We start from the raw sequence: 14447 nt of genomic DNA on the forward strand, positions 1-14447 counted from the left end.
GGTGCCACCGCATGAGGACCATCGGTCTCGACGTGCACGCATCGAGGGATATCCTTTGCGCTACATTCGTCCGGTTGTTGTAGATAGGCTCATCTGTGTGCCCCCTCTTCCAGAGAGACCCACATGGATGTTCTTTACTCCCTGGTATCCTTCAGGACCATCGCAGCAGTATTTTTGGCCCCCAGATATTAATCAATCTAGTTCAGGCCCTTCTTGCAGTGGTCAAGCGTATTGTGCACCACAGAATCCCATGCCCCCTGTAGGAAGCAGTGTACAGCCTACTCAGGGCTTAGATCAGTTTGTAGAGGGCTACACGCCTATTATGCATCCAGACCCATATATGGCCACCCCTCCTGCGTATTCCACCAGTTTGTTGACGCCCTCACTAGAGGATCATATGCCGCATTTTTCACGCGATGATATTGACCAGGCCATGAGTGATGTGCTTTTGCCTGATGATGCACAACATGTGGATGAGCATCCACGCATACGAAGGAACCCTGATAGGGAGGCTAGATATCGATGCTACCTCTCACCCTTTGAGCACAACACTAGACTGTGTCATGGTGATCATGGGCCCCAGTGACTGTTTTCTATTTATGTTGTTTTTTGATACCATGGTGTGATGTCATGTGATGTAGTATGGACTAATTCACTTATTTATTTCTTTTGGATACCATGGTGTGATGACGTGTGATATACTATGCACTGTTTTATTACGGGCCTATTATGTTTCGGAATCCATGACGGGGTGATGTCATTTGTTGTTATATGGATTGTTATATTGATTTATTTACTTTTCATTAACATACATACAAATGGTAACATTAATATTTTTGAAAAAAGACAGTTAATTTAACATTGCCATAAACAACAGTAGATCAACAATCCGTAGGCTGGCGTGAACGACAATTACTGAAAGTTGGAAATGGCCTTGAAGGCCGATGCATGCTGGAGGGAAAAACAAAACTTTTTCATTGCGGAACACACATGCATTCAAGATCATGCTTTAGGAAAGCATGATGTTACCTTGTTCGTGAAAACTCGTGATGATCAAGGTAGGTCTGAAGGGTTCAGACCCTCTAACGTTGATCCACACCACCCATTGCGTCTAGGTGCAAGAACTCCTTCTTGTGAAACCGCCAAGTGATCACTACAATGAGGCTTGCTAAGCGCACATTGTGTGAAGAGAAAGGCTAGGTAAAAGTGTTTGAAAGAGTGAAGCTTTCAATGTGAAATCTTCACAAAAGTGGCACAGGAGAGGAGAAGAGAATGGCTTGGTTGGTTTTCTAAAAACCCTAGAAGGAACATATACAAAGAGGCGCACAAGAGGAGCCTATTTGTTAAAAACAAATCATATTTTTAATCAATAAAAATCCCTTCCAAAAGGGCGCTCCATCAAAGAGAGAGAGAATAGGATTTGTTGCAAATCAAATCTCATCAAATCTTGCCAACAACATCCTATCATATCTTTATGATATATTAGGTTCAAAACCTAATCAAATATTTGATCGTAAATCATCATATAATCAGTTATATGGTGCGCCCCATATAGCCTAAATAATGACCAGATACATTTGAGTAGTTGCATTCAAACTTGAATCAAATCACTCAAATATTCTCTCAACAGATCGTATCTTCTGGAGCTGATTCTGATGACTAACCAACAGCCAAATCAGCACCCCAAATCTTCTTAGATTATGTCCAAAAGATTTCCTCTTGATATGTTCCAACAAGATCTCATCTTATTCTTTTGTTATGAAACAACTTTTCATAGCCAATTCAAATTCGAATTTCAAACATTTGAATTCAAACTTTCAAACACTTAAATTTTAAATTCAAATTCAAATTCTAAATTCAAATTCAAATTTCAAAATTCAAAATTCAAATTTCAAATTTCAAAATTCAAATTTCAAATTTCAAATTTCAAATTTAAAATTCAAATTTCAAAATTCAAATTCAAAATTCAAATTTTAAAATCTAAAATTCAAAATTTAAATGTTTGATAATTAATTTAACTAATTAAATTAATTAGTAATGTCTTGGACTATCCAAACCCATTACAATGATCCTTGCGCCCTCGACCCCTTTAGGTGGAGTTCCAAACAACTTCTTGGGCTAATAACTATTATTAGGCCCAATACCTTTAATGCTAGAGCATCTAGACAATTAGGTGTTTGCATGTGACCTATTAGGTCCAACATAGCCACTGACATAAATGAGCCTAGGCCCAATAAGCTCACAACCCATCTAATGACAACACAGAGCACTAGCAATGCTTTGTTGCCCCAGAACTAGTTAGATTAATGATTTGATCATCCTATTAAACATATTTGGTTGTCGTATGTTTGTCCCTTCGTCTCGGTTACCTTCCCATAAAACCTAGGGTAAAGAAACGTATCATCCCTTGCGGTTTAGGGTTAGCTTTTTATGAAATATGGAGTCTTCAATTTACTGACTCTAAAGGCAGATCATCTTATGATCTCTTTTACTATGCATAGATTCCCGAGTCACTGTAAATGTCATCCCGATTTCTCCGGTTTAAGGATAACCTAATTTCTCACAGAGATTTGACGAATTCCTTCAGCTTATTACCCTAGCCCTGTGCCCTATCAGGACAAGCCCAAGAGCATACCTATGAGTCTCCATGTTTCAGGCAGACGAGGTATACAATCAAGGCATGCCTTCTAGAACACAATCTAAGTGATAACTTCTGGTCTAAGGAAAGACATACCCAAATATATAGAGACTACTCTAATGATACTATCTGTGAGATTTCCTCATAGAGTCTCTTTGAGGGTCCGTTCTGTGCGAGCTATACCCTTATAGGTCCACCCACGACTTTAGCTAAGACATCTCCATATCTGTAGCACATGAGGTCTATACCTAGTATCCATATACAAGTAGATAAGTCGTGCTAGTCTTACCCGAGATTACTGACCCCATTCTCAGTATCTCTAGACTAGGAACATAAAATTAGGAATAAACATCCGGTATTCTTGAATCCTCATGATTGTGATCTCATCACAAATACTCAAGAGATACCTATTTTATTCCACGGGGTTTATCAAGTTATTCATAATATATTAACATTAATATCGAGACATAATTATGAAACAAGATAAAGAGTGCTTTTATTTATTTGCGACAATATTAAAAAGGTCTACATCTATGTCCTTATTTAATCATAAGATTGTCTCTAGGACACCAAATACTAACAATTACGTCTATTGTGTCCAACAACCCTACAATAACCGCAATGTGTGCGAGTAGTGGTCCCTTCCCGGATGTCTATCTCATTTTGTATGCGAGTACTTTTAGGCAGACCTTTCTTACGTCTCATAACTACATCTGGGATAACACTTGGTCCCTGGCTTGGTGGTATGAAATCCTCATTGCCAATCGGGTACCATTGCCCTGAGTACACCTGACATTGATATTGGGCACTATATGCAGGATCAATGTATTGAAATGGGTCATGGTTTGTTGAGGTGCAAGCTGCTATTGACATGACTATATGGGTACCTATAAGCCATGAATTCACCACATTGACATGTCTTATCAGCTAATGAAACCGACCATTTTTTATCGCCCCGATGAGTACGTTGGTTGTACGATTCCTGTAACACCCCGTATATATCCGGTAACGTTATCATGTTATCATATTAAGCTGCGCTTAATAAAAAAATGCGGAATATCTTTTTCTTTTCAATTATGATGCCATTATCATTACCAACTTGCTTATTAATCAATTAACAAAACATCGCCTGTATGTAAATTCCAATAAAACAGCTAACTGTAATACCTCAATATATAAATAACAAAACTGTGAGACTCTAGTCACGGAACTACATCACGTAGACCGGACCACTATCAGGTTATACAACTCCAAACTAAAAGTACTAACAACAACTGACATGGACAATCCCCATGCTCACACAAATAAGGCAACAAAGCCCAACATCAGTCTCAACATGATAACATAATCTCAGTGCGGAAAACATAAACAGCATCTAGTCCAGTCATGCTAGCAAATAAGCAGTAATAACATAAATCAGCTAAGCTCCGGCCTCCTGCCGCCTGAGGCATCGGCCCCCATACTACCTGATCCTGAAATAAGCATTCCCCAAACGTGGGGTAAGATCTCTAAACTAGAAATCTCAGTAAGACAGTGAGTCCTCAAGGATCTTCCACCCCAAGCTCACTTACATGTGCAACATAAATTCAAAAGCAGTTTATCATCATCAGTTCTAAATCAGTGCAATGCAGCAGATAATCATGTCATGTGTGTCAAATACTATTCTACTGGCCAGAGAAATGCAGGATTTATATACGTCTAATACCCACACATAGTGCAAGACGCCACTTGCATCCACCCCGGATCACCGTCTTGTATGACGCCACATACTCAGGCTTACCGTCAAGATGGAACAACAGATGCATATTAAAAGCCATTACACATAAAGCTCAACAACATTTCAAATATTCAAAGCATGTAACACAGCATGCATATAACCATACCCTCATGGGACATGGTGGAACCACAACATGGCTAAACCGAGGACATGAAAGCTTACCGCTCAAGCTATCCGTCAAAACCAGGAGTCCACACTGGCCCAAGGTCACCAAACAGCACAATCACAGTCTGTATATAACAGGAATATCATCAATAACCATACTTTAAAGGTTCATTTCATTATGACAACATTTCCTTATTCGATTATGTCTTTTCTAGATCATAATTATCAAACACTAAGTCCCTTAATTAAAGGTATCACTGTTTCCCAACAGTAACACCAACTTCCTAGGCCATCAAGCCCACATGGGAACTGTCCCACGCACAACAAACTGATTTATGGTCATTTTCATAGGTGGTAATCGATTACCCAGACATGGTAATCGATTACTGAACTAGGTAACCGATTACCAGAACAGAGGTAAGCGAATACTGCACATGGTAATCGATTACCAACCAAAAGTAATCGATTACCACGCGGGCATAATAGTTTTCTGCAGAATTTTTCTGCATAAATCGAGCCTCCATGGCTTCCCCAAGGTCCAAGGTTCATTTTAGCCCAAAATAGATGTTCAATACTACTTATTAAACATAAATTAACAACCTTTAACATGATTAATCAAAGTTATCTCTTTTCATGACCAAAACAAGTCATTTTCATGAAAAATCAAAAGGGAAGTTCAAGGTATACCAATGAAGCTTTAAACTCAGAAGAAAAGATGGCTCTTGGAGCTCACACAAGGTCACCAAGGTTCTGACTTCAAAGAGAACGAAAATGGCATACAAAGGTTGGTCCTTTCTCAGCAAAGGTCATCACTTGGACCTCCAAAAGCAAACACCAAGCTCCCACAACCTCAACTAGCAAGTCAGCCCTTACACCACACTCAAAAAGGCAAACTCAGAACAAGAAACACCCCCCACAGCTTCACAAGACTCAAACATACAAGGCTATGGTGTTTAGAAGAATCAAGAGTGGAGAAAGGTGATTACTTGGGCTTTTTCTTCAAGAAAATGGAGGTGACAAGCTATGGAGAGCCAAACTCGGCAATGGAGGCACACAAGTCACGTAGGGAGTGTAAAATCTGACCTAGGATCATGTGCCATCTCTATATAAAGCCTCACTAAGTTAAAACACATAGTAATAACTTTAATTGCTACGCTTAGCATTTTAATCCCAAACTTTGGAATCTGAATCTACTCATTTTTCTAAGATTTGTCATATTTTTATTTTATTTTTCGGAGCACCTTTCCGGTACGCGCTTTTACCAAGCCGGTATCAGTTCAGACACCAATTCTGATTATTTTAACTTGAAACTCATTTTCCAAGTCCTACATATTATTCCCATAATATATAATCATTTTTCATAATTTTTCGGGATACTTTTCCGGTACACATTTATAGCGACTAGCAGAACCGGTATCTGCACTTTTCTTCCGAAAAGCGACTTTCAGCATTATTACCCACTTACTATAATTATTTAAGCCTCAATATAATTATTAGGGTCAATTGTGGAATCATTTCCTAATTTCGTATAATTAATTAATTAAATTCCTTAATTAACGGTGCAGGTTCTTACAATTCCTACACCTCAAATCGTGTCTTTTGAGGATCATAACATGTAACAAAGTGTGTTGCGATTTTTTGTTGATTTGCAACATATGCTTGCTAAAGTACTTTGGTGAATCGGTTACCCCCTTCCATCTCTTCACGGGCCTCTTGGTCATGTTCCAAAAAATATTGAGCTAATCGGGCATATGTGAATCGCACCAAGGACATGATAGGAAGGTTTCTGCCACATTTGAGGACCTTGTTTACACACTCTGACAAGTTAGTGGTCATGTGACCAAACCTTCTACCCTCTACATCGTATGCAATGCTCCATTTCTCCTTAGGTACATGATCTATCCATGCGGCTATTTAAGGACTAGCGTCTTTTAATTTTTCTATTCCTGCATCAAAATCCAATCGGGAGGTTGTATAACCTGCATAGAATTATAAGGTCAGATATCGATGACAAATGGTATGGTTAATCACATTCTTGAATTATAAGTTGTATAACCTGCATAGAATTATACCTAGCTTCTTCAGTAGCTTCTTTAACATCACATTCTTGAATTTATGGTTCAAATTACTGGCAAGATGTCTAATACAGTACACATGGTATGCTATTGGTGGTTTCCATCCAAGCGCTGCATTGTTGACTGTAGACAGTATGGCCACATGTCGATCAGAAATAAGACATATGCCATCTTTTTCTGTCACATGCATCCGTATTAATGCTAAAAACCATGACCAATCATCAAGATTCTCTCCAGAAACCACCGCAAAAGCAATTGGCAGAACATAATTATTGCCATCCACAGTTGTAGCAATTAATAGGTCCCCCGATATTTCCCATATAAGTGGGTACCATCTATCTCAATAACCGGCTTGCAAGACTTGAAGGCGTCGGCACACTGTTTGAAAGTCCAAAATACCCTATGAAACACTTTTCGAGATGTATCCAGCCGATTATCAACAAAATGATCTTCCAAATCCAACTTATAAACAGCCCTTTGTGAAAATAGCAACATGTAGTCTAACCATCTTGGAAGAAACGCGTAAGACTCATCCTAATCCCCATAAATTTTGACAATTGCCTTTTGTTTTGCCTTCCACGCTTTCCTCTACGATATATGAAACCCATGATTTATTGCTATCCTTTCTTGGATTAGAGCAATTTTAATACTCGGCTCCTCTGTAATCATTCCTGCATTTGTCGAAGATTTATATGTTAAATACTTTAAAAAAATCTTGACACCAATTTTCTGGAATTTTACATACCTAAGATCATTGAACAAATGAAATTAGAGTCCAGCTGTATGTGATCTTGAGCAAGAGTTAGGTTAACACAATTATGTTCGTTAACCCATTTGCCGATAACCTATTCAATGCCGCCCTTTTTAACGTGTGCCCTCATCCTCCACGGACAACCGTTGTTATGATTTTCATATACCATGATTAAAATCTTTTGGTATCACTTTTTGAAACAACAATTGTACGATGCTCAGCCATACAAAATTGCTTTATTTCCATCTGCACATCGTGCTTGTTCACAAACACTTGGTCTTTATACAGCTCTTGACCCATCTACCAGTTAGGTTCTTGTGTTCCATCTACTGCAAGCAACTCCTGATCAGGGTGTGCCCAATTAATATGCGTATAATGACTTATTTCAGACCAAAATGGAACACTCTCGTCTCTTGCAAAAGCACGATGTGGAGCAAACAATATATGCTAAAATGCACCATGTGTAACAAACAATATACATAAGAATGAATCACCATGTGTAACAAACAGTATATGCTAAAATGCACCATTATTAAAGATTATAAATAACCGGCTACTGGCGGGTCGTGGATTCTAAAAATGCCCGGTGAAGTAATCAGATGACACACTACAGTAGACGAACATGAATCAAAATCTCCATCAACATCCGTGTCGGAGGAGTGACAATATGGAACTAAACCTTCATCCACCTCCTCTTCGTTAGAGCTGTTTGTATGGCACGTCGTAACGTACTCATCTTGCGTAGGAGGCATTTCAAATGACATTGGCGGTGGCGATGGGGGTGACACATGCATATCTTCAGGATTCACCAACGGCTCTCTGTTCATGTCGATTGAGTGAATGGAAGGGACAGAATGTTGACTGCTAGACTGTCCACCTGAGTCAACTTCCGCATACAGTTCAATAAGTGTTGAGTTTGTTTCGTTTTTTAATGCATCTACTACTAGTGCGACATCTTCATCCTCCATAATCTCCACAACAACCCAACTCTCTTTACCGGAAGAGCATCTCGCAATCAACCGAGACAGATGTTGGCCCCGTTTGCAATCTCAATTTCTTGTATAAAATCTTCTTCAGATCATGAAAACTACATCGAGAGTTCATGCGAAACATTTTTGTGTCTCCTTCAAAAACTTGACCACTTGGACCAAAATATCTCCTTCCATTATAATATACAATCGCAACAATTGTATCATTTTCGTCACCCATTTTGAAAAAATAACAGAGGCAACAAAATATCTCGGATAAAAATTCAAATATGTACTCAAATCATAGGGAAATTGATATGACAGAGAAACTGAAAATTTCAAAATGACGAAGGAAAAAAACACGTGAGAGAAATACAAATTTCTAATATGAAATAAGATGAAAAAGTAAGTAACTACAAATAATTAAAATTATAATATGTAACCACCACTTCCTTTTGAAGATACTGAAAATAGAACAAATTTTCTCATTAGGGAACAAAACAAATACCGAGAACAATAAAGAAATAGCTACTCATGACACTACCAAAGATGAAAAGGCTTCGGACAAAAATAAAACAAAAGTCACTGAACAATTTTGGTGCCCTGCTAACAAGGGGACTTATTACTGGAAATAGATATGCTTCCGACGACGAAAATATCAAAAAAGTCACAGAAGAATATTGGTTTCACTGCTGACAAGGGGATTTATTACTGGAAATGGCTAGGCTTCGGACGAAAGAAGCAAAGATCGGTGAACATTTTTGGTTGGCGGGGGTGGGGATTTATTAGACCAAAGTAGCTTCCTTTCTCAGCTACTTTGGTAAAGTAGCTTCCTATGTCAGCTACTTTGGTCCTGTAAAGTTTCTGCTTCCCTGCAACGCGCAGGGTTATGTTTAGTAGGCCAAACTAGCTGACTTATCCGGCGAATTTAAATCATACAGAAAAAACTTTCCATAGTCGCCGCATATATTGCTACTTAGGTCAATTGGCTGCCACGTTTCCCACCCAGCCCAAAGTTGTTACATAAGTAGCTACTTTGGGCAATCAGGCCTCCTAGGCTCTTTCAGCCATCAGGCAAGCGCCATGTGTCCAGACCATAGTAGCTGATCAAGTCAGCAACTATGGTGCCATGGAAGTATGGTATATTTTTTCAAAGTGTGGCATTCAGGTATATTATTCTCACAAACGAGGCAGTACGGTCAAACTCCCAACATATCTCCTGCGACACACTATGTACATTCCCGTGAGATCAGTTCTGTCGAAGACCTTATTGGGCCCCTATTGGGCTTCCTTGCCTGGAGTCATTGCTTCTTTCTTAGTGTCTGGGCTTATGCACGAGCTGATATTCTATTACGTCACACGTGCCTCTCCCACGTGGGAGGTCACGTGCTTCTTTGTGCTTCATGAGAGATCCATCAAGGAGTTAACCAATTTAGTTGATTGTATAGTGGAAAATTTTTACAAAGGTCCAAGTCTTTTAAGACTGTAGTTTTATGCTACGATGCAACGGACACTTTACAAAATTTAACATGTTGTGTCTGATATTCTGAAATTTCAACATGCATTTTGAGACTTAAAAAAGGGTTCAAAGATTGTGTTGTGTAGTATTTTTAGTTCCAATTATTAGATTTGTTGTATTACGATTACTATTTTATTGAGTTCAATATAAATATTTGTAATATCTTATGTTTCTTTGCAAAATTGATAAGTATTATAAGTTTAACTTCATTTTTTTGTTAAATTATTGAATATTAAATATAGTATATACTTTTATACAAAAAAAATATAATATACGCTATATAAATTAAAAATATTATTTAATATCAAAACATGTCAAAATTGAGTTGACATTTCCTGGTTGACTTTGTTGATCTTATGGCAGGTTAATCAGAAGATGATTCTCACTCTTGCAGCTAGCATAATGTATTGGTGCTTGCAACAACAAAGTGAAGATGTAGATTCATTTCCTTCACCTGCTGATACTGCTACTACCACCTCACCTAAAGCATCCCCAGCCCCTTCAGTTTGTGGTGAAGATGAAATTTCCTCACTTGGTGGTGAATTCTCCAACTTCAGTGTTGATGATGCAAACTTTGACACAACAGTCTCTTCACAACTTGAGTCTGATGGTGTTCCTGCAGGAGATGAGCTATTATGAGTCTAGTTTGTAAAGCTTTACACGACATGAGATGAGTCTGAAATGTTTTTGTTAGAGCAACAAAATGTAGCAATGCTCAAGATGCACCTCCTACAAGGAGTCAACCTCAAAAAAAAGTTATAGAATAGATGTGAATAGTTTGTACAAAAATATCTTGTTCTTTGGAGAATAATGCTAAATGAGAGGGAACAGAATAAAGAAGAGAGAGGGAAATGAAAACTGATCTATAGGGGTATATATAATCAACTTCACCCTTGTTGTTGGGATCTTCTTTAGGTAGCTTCCACTATTGTCTTTTGTATTTTTTCATGTTAGTATATAGGTGTCCTAGAGACAATCTGTTTTATCAGATAAACACCTTTTTCTATTTGGTATATCATGATTAATAAATTTGAGCAAACTTTATCTTTATCATATTTATGTCTCGCCAATATTTTATTGTTAATATGCGTTTAAAGATAAAGACCCTAGGAATAGAGCAGGTGTTCACTCGGGGATCTATGATAGGGATCATGATCATGAGGACTCGAGGACACTGAATGTCTATTACCTAAAATCTGTTCCTGGTCTTGAATCACCAAGAAAGGGTATTGGTGATTTCAATAAGACTAGTACGACATCATCTACTTGTATGGAGATACAAGGTAAGAACCTCATGGAATGCAGGCATGCTGATGCCTTAGCTGATGTCATGGGTGGATCTGTTGGAGAACAGATAGCACTGAACTGACCCGCTTAGAAACTCCACAAGGATTCATTATAGAGAGTATCATTGGATTTGAAAAGTCTCTGAACGTTTGGTAGTGCGGATCGTCCTAGACTTTAGGATGTCATCGAATACTATGTCCTAGAGTTATACTTTGACTGTACAACTTTATCCGCCTGAAAAATGGGGAGAACAGTGTACTCTTAGGTATAACTCGAATACATGAGTATAGATGGAAATGTCGAAAGGACTCACAATCCCCTATAAGGGATTAGTCGTTCACAAAGACTGGTAGGGCTGAGATGACTTCTAGTTGACTCGGGAATCTATGCACAGTAAGAGATCATGAAGAGTCATGATCTGTCTTAGAGTCAATAGAAGAAGATTCCTAGTTCCTGTGAAATATTATATTTAGTCAATAAAGAGAGATGATACTCTATCCTTGCTCTCGACTAAATGTGAATGACGATGTGAGGGATAATGCTGGCACGGTATCCAAATCAGAAAGGTAGATCAGTTGATCAACTCAATTAGTTCTGGGGCTACAGAGCATTACTAGTGTATCAAGTAGTCATTAAATGAATTGGGCCTTTTAAAGGTGTTTAAATGGTTCAGGTTTATTTATGTCAGTAACTAATTAAGCCTAATGGGTCACACACAAAGGTTATTCCTTATTGCAAGTTATAGCAAGTTTGGACCAATAATGAGTTATTGGGCTTTGTCAAGACTATGAGTCAAGTTGGGTTGGAGTAGGGACTCCAAGCCCACTTGATCCATGCGCCCTTTTGGGACATTAGTGGTGAAAGAGTTTCCTCCACTAATGGGCCCAAATATGATGATAGGCCAAAGAAGCCTTGGGGCATGAATCTTAGTAAGTCAAAGAGTTGACTTGACCAAAATAAGGTTTGGGCAAATTTGAAATTTGAATTTTGAAATTTGAATTTTGAAATTTGAGTTTTTGAAATTTGAATTTTGAAATTTGAAATTGGAAATTTGAATTTGAATTTGAAATTTGAAATTTGAAATTTGAATTTCAAATTCGAATTACGAACTTGGATAAGATTGAATTTATATTTAAGTTTAAATTTCAAATTGGAATTTGAAATTTGAATTTGAATTTTAAATTCTATGAGGTTAGGTTGTTGAGAATAATTTAAAATTATTTAAAGGAATAATCCAATAGAGATTGGATGAAGATTCTCCCAACTACTCTTTCATTTGAATTCGGAATTTAAATGAATACCGTTGCAACAAAATTTCTGAGGAAAGGAAAGGTATTAAAGGGGCGCATAATTAAAGGGAGTGAATCAAGGAACGTCTCTCTCAACATTCAATATGTGCGCCTAATTAAAGGTGGCTAATGAGGGGCGCCTAATCAAGGGAGAGAATCAAGGAAAGTCTCTCTCCTCCTTTTAATGTGTGCGCCTAATTAAAGGGAGCTGATGTGGGGCGCATACGGAGATGGAGAGAATCAAGGAAAGTCTCTCTCATCACTTTAACTTGTGCGCCTAATCATAGGAGGGGCTTATGTGGTTGATCAGTTTTTTTTTATAAAAACCTGATGCATCATCTCTCCTATGTGTGTGTAGAATTCGAAAAAAAAAAGCTCCAACCTTTCCTTCTCTCTCTTTTGTTGCACCATCACCTAACCTTAAGACAACATTATAGTCTTGAGAAAAATAATCCAAACACTTGGTAGCCTCTTCCTTGCACGCGCCTAGCCAGCCACCGAGGATAAGGAGGGATCAAGGAGAAAGAGTTCTTGCTAGCAAGGAGATAACTGTGTGGATCACCATTGGAGGGCGTCATCCTTTTGCGCCTACAAGTGAAAAGGTAATTCTGAAACCCTATCGTTTCAACGTAAAGCATTCATACATGGGGTGTATAGAACATGTTGTCACCCTAGCCATTTCTTATGATTAAATATGCTTATAATGCTGATCAGATTGTTACGTAGAATCACAGACGATTGCATATCAAAAGTTTGGACTAAAACATGTATAATTGAAATGAATTATTTTTTCTTAAGTAAATTAATTTAGATGTAAATTATAAGATACTTAATATTATATTTTTTATTTCTAATTATAATTATAAATGAACTTTTTATTGCATTTAAAAATTTGTGTTGTATATATTTAATTTAATTAAAATTATTATTGGTGACTTGAAATATTAAGATAAATAATATTTAAATTTTTATATTTTTTCTTTAATATAAGATAAAACAATAGGTTAATTGATATGAATATTTTTGTTAAATGAATTAGTTTAGGGTAAACTATAAGATACTTAATATTATATTTTTAATTTCAAATTATAATTATAAATAATATTTATATTGCATTTAAAAGTTTTTGGTGTAAATTAGCAATATAACATTTTTTGGTGTATATATTTAATTTAATTGAAATTTTTATTGGGGACTTGAAATATTAGGTCACCACAGGCTGAGCATGGTTCTGTTTCAGTTGCTGTGAGTTGTAAGACTTTCATCCTTGGTGCTGCTTGGTCAGCTCTCAGGTTCTTCACTTCATTCATGAGTGATGCCAGCTGGGCTTCCATGGATGTTTGTTTATCCAGTTCTAGCATGCCTGGCTTCCTCACTGGGCTCACTCTGTTTATTGGCCATTGGAGACATCTTTCAGCAGTCCCTTATATGATTTCGTATCTTGATGCAAGTGTTCCTGTAAAGAAATATCCTCCTGCAGCAAAATCTAGGTGAGATTGAGAAGTATGGTCAGGTCCTTTATAGAAAGATTGTAACACTCCCCAACTTTCTACCGCATGGTTTGGACATTTTCTTATGATGTCTTTGTATCTCTCCCATGCTTCATCGAGATTCTCTCCATGAAACATTCTGAAGTTAGAGATTTCAGCTCTAACATCATCTTGTCGAGACATTGGGAGAAACCTCTCTATGAACTTGTTAGAGAGTTCTTCCCATGTGTGGATTGATCCAGGGGTGAGAGTTTTCATCCATGTTTTAGCTTTTAAGCCCAAGGAGTGAGGGAACAACCTCATTCTCATGCTCTCCTCTGTTACACCCTCAACTTTAAAATTGTCACAAATATCTTGGAATGTTATGAGGAGTGTGTAAGGATCTTCTGCAGGGAGTCCATTGAAGACCCCTGCTTCCCTAATCATGTGGAACATGATAGGTTTTAGTTCAAAATTTGGTGCTACAGGGGGAAAGATTACTCCCCTATCTGGTCTGTTCCTGAAAGGAGCAGCCAAAGTTTTGAAGTTCTGTTCAGGGGGAACCTCTT

The 14447-nt window shown here is 37.6% G+C and overlaps 1 non-coding gene across 1 annotated transcript; it reads left to right on the forward strand.

The window, feature by feature from the left end:
• The first annotated feature begins 13960 nt into the window (after window positions 1-13960).
• Window positions 13961-14067, forward strand: LOC133289344 (small nucleolar RNA R71). Its single transcript, XR_009748479.1, has one exon. It is a non-coding gene; the product is annotated as a small nucleolar RNA R71 (small nucleolar RNA).
• Window positions 14068-14447: the final 380 nt, after the last annotated feature.

The sequence above is a fragment of the Gastrolobium bilobum genome, unplaced genomic scaffold (genome assembly GCF_033153095.1).
Source record: "Gastrolobium bilobum isolate Gb01-03AN ecotype WA unplaced genomic scaffold, APGP_CSIRO_Gbil_v1 utg73119, whole genome shotgun sequence".
Classification (NCBI taxonomy): Eukaryota; Viridiplantae; Streptophyta; class Magnoliopsida; order Fabales; family Fabaceae; genus Gastrolobium; species Gastrolobium bilobum.